The following is an 8,487-nucleotide window of genomic DNA, read 5'->3' on the forward strand; positions in this document are numbered from 1 at the left end:
GGAAAGGAAAGGAAAGGAAAGGAAAGGAAAGGAAAGGAAGAATGACTGAAAGAAAGGAGAGAAGGAAAGGAAAGGAAAGGAAAGGAAAGGAAAGGAAAGGAAGGGAAGGGAAGGGAAGGGAAGGAAGGAGAGGGGAGGGGAGGGGAGGGAGGAAAGGAAAGGAAAGGAAAGGAAAGGAAAGGAAAGGAAAGGAAAGGAAAGGAAAGGAAAGGAAAGAAGGAAAGAGATGGATGGGTACAGGGAAATGAAAGAAAAGAAGGAAGGCGATGGTTGGGCAGAAGGAAAGGAAAGGAAAAGGAAGGAAGGACGGAAAGAAAGAAGGAAGGAAGGAAGGAAGGAGATGGATGGATACAGGGAAATGAAAGAAAAGAAGGATGGAGATGGTTGGGCAGAAGGAAAGGAAGGACGGATGGAAGGGAGGGAGGGAGGGGAATTCTGGGAGTAGAAGTCCACAGGTCTTAAAGTCACCAAGGTTGGACACCCCTGATTTAGAAGACTGCTTCACATCAATCTAACACATCAAGGAATCCTAAACCATGTTTTAAACAAGGAAACTTCTCAGAAGGCAAAATTTGCAAAAATTGTCCTTGGATTTGCAGAGAAATTTGAAGGAAGGGAAGCTGGATTTCTCCAATCGGATGAGAGCCAAAGCCCGTCTTTGTTGGCATTTGAATAGGAGACTACCAGGAACCCAGACTGAAGGGAACAAACACCTAAAAACAGGCGGCGGCAAACCACACTTTACAACAATTCACACAAGCCCCTTCCCGCAGGCACAGCAGGGAGGGCGGCCAAGAATTCTGGGAGTTGAAGTCCGCACATCTGGAAGAGACTGTAAAGCCACCCACGTTGTTTCTATGACTTAAAACGGGGGAGAACTATAAAGACTCCACAAAGCTTTCCTTCCACTCAGCATTTTACAAAAATAAGACAGATAACCTTTATTGACATTATTTTATTGAGGGCACAACGGCACACATGCAAAATGAAATATAGTTTGCTTGTTCTCAAAGCGTACACATACATAACACACATTTAAAACATACTATACATAACCCTTACCTATAAGTAACATATAAATATTAATCACGGACCATCTTGACTACATAACGGAAGGAGGAAGCTTGGGAGTTCACAAGGGTTGATACTGTATGGAACAAAAACTGTGGCTTAATCTGGACCACGAAGCCACCTCCTCCAGGAAGGGAACCAGGAAAACCGGTCGTGAAGAGGAGGTGTCCTGTCCCAGACAATCCTGCGGACCCTGCTCAAGTATCGCTTCTATGCTATATCCTGGATGGGAAGGAGGGAACTGCCAATGATCTGTTCTTACTGTCCTCACCACTCTCTGCACCGCCTTCCTGTCCGAAGCAGGGATGCTTCCAAACCGGACTGTAATGCCATATCACAGTTTGCTCTCGATCGTCCCTTTGTGGAAAGTGGTGAGGGCAGGAAAGGAAGATGTGCTTTTTTCACGCGACGCAGGAAATGCAGGCGCTGCTGTGCCCGCTTCACCTGCGTCTCGCTGTTGAGCGACCGAGCTAGTTGATTACTAGTAGATGGAGATGGAGAATGAGATAACATGGTGCAGGTGGAATGGTGGAGAGGGAGATAAGATGGAGGTGGAGATGGAAAAGGTGATGGAAAGAGAGATAGAAAAAGAAAAGGAGGGAGAGATGAATTAGCTTCCTCCTAGAAGGTAACAGGCAAAACACGTCGGGAAGAGGGTGTGCCGTGTCCCAGACAAGCTTATGGACCCTGCTCAAGCATCGCTTATAAGCCCTGTCCTGTATTGAAGAAGGGAACTGCCAATAATCTTTTCTGCTGTCCTCACCACTCTCTGCACCACCTATGGTGCATCTCTATGGTCACATGATCAAAATTCAGATAGTTGGCCACTGACTCATAGTTATGTAGATTGCAGTTACCTGGGACCATGAGATCCCCTTTTGCAACCTTCTGAGAAGCAAAGCCAATGGGGAAGCCAGATTCACTTAATGTGTTACAGGCAGTCCTCAACTTACGACCACAACTGAGCCCAAAATTTCCAACAGGCATGACTGAACAAGCATAATTCTGGACTCAATGATAGTCATAAATTCAGACCTACCGACAGAGGTAAGTTCTCTACGTACGACCACAATGGAACCCCAAATTTATGTTGCTAAGCGAGACAGTTGTTAAGTGAGTTTTGCCCCCATTTTATGACCTGTCCTTGCTGCAGTTGTTAAGTTAGTAACACGGTTGTTAAATGAATCTGGCTTCCCCACTGACTTTGCTTGTCGGAAGGCCGCAAACGTGTGATTGCATGACTCCCCAGGACACTACGACCGTCATAAAAATGAGCCAGTTAACCAAGCCATCTGAACTCTGATCACGTAACCCTGGGGATGTTGTGCATAAGTGTGAAAAACGGTCATAAGTCACTTTTTTCAAAGCTGTGGCAACTTCGAACTATCACTAAGCAAATGGTTGTAAGTCAAGGACTAGCTGCATTGATGGGATCAGAATATTGGGGGAAGATGCTGTAAAATTTGGCATAATTAGGCTTAGACGGAAAGATGCCTCTTTTCTGGGCTTAAAGTAAGATGAGTTTGCAACAACGACAAAAAAAAGAGGTTTAAAGTCCAAGTGGGATATAGCCTCTATCGACCTTTGACCTCTGCCCCCCCCAACCTGATGAAGTAGACCAGTGTTTCTCAACCTCAGCAAGTTGAAGATGTGTGGACTTCAATTCCCAGAATTCCACAGGGAATTCTGAGAGCTGAAGTCCACAGTCTTGAAAAACTTGCTGAGGTTGAGAAACACTGTAATTTCCATTGATCTCTGCTCTTCTGCGGAGAGGTTCGGTGGGGGGGATTCTTTACAGAAGATTTTTCTTTCTTTCTTTTTCTTTCTTTCTCTTTCTTTCCCCTTCTCTCTTTCCTTCTTTCTTTCTCTCTCTTTTCTTTCTCTTTTTCTTTTCTTTCCCTTTCTATCTCTTTTTTTCTCTTTCTTTTTCTTTCCCTTTCTTTTATTCCCCTTCTATCTCTTTCCTTCTCTTTCTTTTTTCTTTCTCTCTCTCTCTCTTTCTTTTTCTTTCTCTTTATATTTCTCTTTCTTTCTTTCTTTCTTTCTTTCTTTCTTTCTTTCTTTCTTTCTTTTTTATTTGCATCTATCATTCCGCAAGCACTGGAATGATGGTTATAGGACTATTTCGCTATCACCAGTCCCAGAGCTACACTACAGGATTCTATATTCGGAATTTAATTTAAATTTCCCAAGCAAAACACAAAGTGCTAGAAAAAGCATAAAGTTGCCTGTACGGAATGCAATTCTTCAAAATTTGGGTTAGCTTGAGAAATACACACCTATTTTAGCCACCAGGCAAAAGTGTCAGACAGACTATTTGGGTGGAGGGCTACTATTACATTCAGCACTATGGCTTGGAAATGAGTTTTGTGGGGGACTGTCTTGCATGTAGTTAACCCAAAACTATGGTTTATCAAACCAGATTAGTATGATGTACGATCCCGGCCATGCACATGTGCAGGAAGCTTTAACCATCCAGCAACATTGATCAAAGCTTTTATTCAGCCTGATGACCAGATGTGCTAAAATACGTTCGAGCAAACCTGAATAACTTTTTTGCCTTATCCACGGTACAAGCTTAACCAAAGCCGAAACTCACGGCACTTCCATTTATTAATTTAGCCTGATTATTTAGTTTAATTTAATCATTTAATTTCATGATTTTATTTTAATCTAATTGCTTTATTTCATCCAGTTATTTAATTTAATTTATACGCTGCCCACCTCACTCCAAAAATTTCATTTTTTGGCTCTCCAACGCTGGCCCAAGGCAGCCAAGGATGGAAAAATGTAAGCTTTGAAGGGCAGCTCTCTCCAAGGTGGGGGGGGAGGGAAATTACACAATCTTTTGCACCACCAACTAACCAAACAGGCTGAGTTGGTGTGTGTGTGTGTGTGTGTGTGTGTGTGTGTGTGTGAGAGAGAGAGAGAGAGAGAGAGAGAGAGAGAGTGAAATCCTCCAGGCCAGCAAAAAAAAAACTATGGTTAAAACGAGTGCTTTTTTTGTAAAAGAAAAAGGTGCCGGAACTCACACACGTCATACAACCCACCTTGCCCTACCCTACAAGGTTCCATTCAAAAAAAGGTGCCGGAACTCCGTTCTATGAGGGGAAAAAAGCCCTGGTTAAAACTAACCTAGTTTTCTCCGTGCAGCCCCCCCCCCCTGGGCTTCTCATTCCCCTGGTGACAAGGCTTAAAAGCAGGGGTCTTCAAACTTGGCCCTTTTATGGCTTGTGGACTTCAACTCCCAGAACATGCTGGCTGAGGAATTCTGGGAGTTGAAGTCCGCAAGTCACGAAGGGGCCATAGTTCCCCCATGCTGGCTCAGGCATTCTGGGAGTTGAAGTCCACGAGTCACGAAGGGGCCATAGTTCCCCCATGCTGGCTCAGGCATTCTGGGAGTTGAAGTCCACGAGTCACGAAGGGGCCATAGTTCCCCCATGCTGGCTGAGGAATTCTGGGAGTTGAAGTCCACCAGTCATGAAGGGGCCAAAGTTCCCCCATGCTGGCTGAGGAATTCTGGGAGTTGAAGTCCGCAAGCCATAAAAGGGCCAAGTTGGAAGACCCCCCTGCTTAAAAGAGAACGGAGTCTTCAGGGATTTCTGGACTGGGATTCCTGCCCAATCCACCACCCAACCAGACACACACACACACACACACACACAGCCCGACCCAGCAGAGAACTGCCCGGGGTCCTTTGGAGAGTTTCCCCTCGGTCCGGCCTGCCTTGCAGGGTCGTCGTACAGTTGCAAGGCTCAAGGGGGAGCGGGGGTGGGTCCTCGGGGCTGGACCTGAAGGGACCGCTCCCCAAGAGCAAGGCGAGGCAAGGCGAGGCTGCGCGCTTCCCTCTCCAGCCGATCGGCCCCGCGTCTCGCCTGGGGCTGGGCAAGGCGGCGAGCCTTTTGTTAGCCGAGCGCCGAATGAATGAATGAACGAGCCCGGGCCGCGCGGCTGGGAAGAAGGGACGCCCCAGCGCCATCCGGGAAGGGCCGGCCGGGCATTGTTCCCGGCGATGCGGGGCCAAAGAAGGAACCAGCCCATCCATCCATCCGTCCATCCATGCATCCATCCATCCATGCGTCCGTCCGTCCGTCCGTCCATCCATCCATCCATCCACCTCCCCCGGGATTGCCGCTGCTGCTGCTGCCCGGCCGGAGGCGAGCCCCACCGGGCTGGGCATGGCCATCCTCCCCGGGGCAAGGAGGAGCGAAGAAGCCCCGGTGCCTCCCAGCCGGGAGAAACTTCGCTGCCCGGAGCTTCCCAGCCCGCCAGACTCACCGGCTCCACCTCCGCGCTGCCAGCCTCCTCCGTGCCCGAAGCGGCCAGCCTTCCTCCTCCTCCTCCTCCTCCGGCGGCTGCTGCCGCTTCGTCGTCTTCTTCTTGCCCCGGCCGGCCGGGCGAGCAGACGCGCCTCCTCCGCCGCCGCCTCCGCTGGGCACGTCCGTCCAGCCAGGCGGCGAAGCGGCGAGTGGCGCGCCGGCTGCCTCTTCCCTTGGCCCGCCCGCCGAGCGCGCCAGGGCCCGCCTCCTCGGCCGCTCGGCCCCGCCTCTCCCATTGGCTGCCGGGCATGTCCTGCACGGGCTTCCCCCCCCGCCGCTCCTTCCCCCCCCCCGCTTGCCATAGGCCTTTGGCAGAGGGAGGAGGGGAGGGGAGGGGAGGGGGAGTCCTCCCCGCCTTCCGGAGGGAGGGGCGGGAGGAGGGCCAGGAGGGGGAGGGGCGAGGGTTAGGGTCTCTCGGCAGCTCTGAAGGCCTCTCTGGGGGGGGGGGGAAGAGGGGGGAGTTTAAGACGTGATTGTGGTTGGTTGCAAGGTGGGATGGGATGGGATGGAATAGAATAGAATACAATAGAATAGAAAATGTGGACTGGAATGCAATAGAACAGAATAGAATAAGGAATGAATAGAATAGAATAGAATAGAATAGAATAGAATAGAATAGAATAGAATAGAATAGAATAGAATAGAATAGAATAGAATAGAATAGGAATAGAATAGAATAGAATAAGGAATGAATAGAATAGAATAGAATAGAATAGAATAGAAATAAGAATATAGAATAGAATAGAATAGAATTAAGAATAGAATAGAGTAGAAATAAAAATAGAATAGGAATAGAATAAAAAATGAATAGAATAGAATAGGAATAGAATAGAATAGAATAGAATAGAATAGAATAGAATAGAATAGAATAGAATAGAATAGAATAGAATAGAATAGAATAGAATATGGAATATGGAATAGAATAGAATAGAATATGGAATATGGAATAGAATAGAATAGAATAGAATAGAATAGAATAGAATAGAATAGAATAGAATAGAATAGAATAGAATAGAATAGAATAGAATAGAATAGAATAGAATATGGAATATGGAATATGGAATAGAATAGAATGGAATGGAATGGAATAGAATAGAATAGAATAGAATAGAATAGAATAGAATAGAATAGAATAGAATAGAATAGAATATGGAATAGAATAGAATAGAATAGAATAGAATAGAATAGAATAGAATAGAATAGAATAGAATAGACAATATGGACTGGAATGCAATAGGATAGAATAGAATAAGGAATGAATAGAATAGAATGGAACGGAATGGAATAGAATAAAAGAAGGATGGAGAAGAGAAGAAGGAAAGGCGAATAAAGCAGAACAAAACAGAACAGAAAATAATAGAACAGAACAGAACAGAATAGAATAACAGAACAGAACAGAACAGGAAAGAAGAAGAGAGAAGAGTAGTCCTTGACTTACAACAATTCTTTTAGTGACCATTCAAAGTTACAACAGCACTGGGGGGAAAAGTGATTTATGGCTGTTTTTCAAAGTGATGGCCTTTGCAGCATCCCTATGCTCGTGTGATCAAAATTTGGATGCTTGGGAACTGGTTCATATTTATGACCATTGCTGTGTCCTTGTGACAAGCAAATTCAATGATGGAAGCCAGATTCATTTAACTGCCGTGTTGCTAACTTCACCACTGTGGCCAGAAAGGTCGTAAAATGGAGCAAAACTCACTTAGCAAATGTCTCACTTAACCACAGAAAATTGTGGCCTTAAGTCAAGGACTATTTATACCTCAACCCACTCAGAGATATACGGCTGATTTGACGTGACCCAGTAATACATCTTTAACCGTTTCAAATTCCCATTTCTTTTCCCCGTAATTCCGTAGCTATTGCAGCACTACCGTATCACAAACCCACAATTTTTAGAATGATATATTACCAGCCGCATAGAGTCAAGAGAAGCGATTTGCAAATCTTCTGTCTGGAGATGTTCAGTGAACGAACAATTCAGTTAGAAGGTTGGAATTCAGAACTATCAATTAACTAATTAAACGGACTACGAGAAGTTAATGGTAATTAACAGGCTGAGATTTTTTTTCCCCCAAAGCGGGTAATTCTAATGCGTAAACAGAATTCTCCAATAAGGAAGTGGGTTTTCCAACAGAAGATCGAGAGCTGCAAAATTCAGACGAGTGTGGTTAGGATTAAGTTATTTTTTTTCTTCCCACGATTTTAAGTGAATTTTTCTTCCCACAGTTAAGTGAATAGTCCCCAATATAAGACTACAGTATGTGTATTAATAACCAGAAGTGAAATTTGGATGATTACGCACCTGGAGTGTATATTATGCATTAAATCTGTGACTTTTAGTTATGGACAATTGAAAGAATGGTACGTAAAGGTGTGTGTCTATGTATATATCTCACATTCTCATGTCAGTCATTCACTCCTAGAAGGGAATCACAGCAAGATAATCAGGCTAATGAGCACAGGGACCCTTTTGCTAGAAGAATCCAAATTAAACAGTCTCCAGCAGACAAGATTAATGCCTAGTTGGGCTTCAGCATCTCCAATAAAGAAGATCCCAGCGATTCTCAGAATAATTGGTTGTGTTGCAATATCACCCTTATTGCTGGGAAATGTTTCCTAAAGCGTCAGTAGGCATTCGTGTTCCTGTAAATTCCTTCCTTCCTTCCTTCCTTCTTTCCTTCCTTCCTTCCTTCCTTCTTTCCTTCCTTCCTTCCTTCCTTCTTTCCTTCCTTCCTTCTTTCCTTCTTTCCTTCCTTCCTTCCTTCCTTCCTTCCTTCCTTCCTTCCTACTTCCCTCCCTCCCTTCCCTCCTCTTTCTTCTCCCCCTCCCTCCCTCCCTTCCTTCCCTCCTTCTCTCCCTCTCTCCCTTCCTTCCTTCCTTCCTTCCTTCCTTCCTTCCTTCTTTTCTTCTCTCCTCCCTCCCTCCTTTCCTCCCTTCCCTCCTTCAACCTTCCTCCCTCTCTCCATCCTTCCTTCCATCCTTCCTTCTCTTCCTCCTCCTCCCTCCCTCCTTCCTTCCTTCTCTCCTTCTCCCTCCCTCCTCTTCCTTCCCTCCTTCTCCCTCCCTCCCTCTCTCCCTCCTTCCTCTCATCCTT

At 45.7% G+C, this 8,487-nt stretch overlaps 1 protein-coding gene across 1 annotated transcript in view; it reads right to left on the reverse strand.

Moving 5' to 3' along the window:
* Positions 1 to 5,425, reverse strand: part of PAK1 (p21 (RAC1) activated kinase 1) — an 82,821-nt gene extending 77,396 nt beyond the window's left edge. The window contains exon 1 of the mRNA XM_083362131.1: positions 5,350 to 5,425. The gene's annotated coding sequence lies outside the window, so the exon portion shown is untranslated. The remainder of the gene's footprint in view (positions 1 to 5,349) is intronic.
* Positions 5,426 to 8,487: the final 3,062 nt, after the last annotated feature.

This window comes from Vipera ursinii (assembly GCF_947247035.1).
Source record: "Vipera ursinii genome assembly, chromosome: 4".
Lineage (NCBI taxonomy): Eukaryota > Metazoa > Chordata > Lepidosauria > Squamata > Viperidae > Vipera > Vipera ursinii.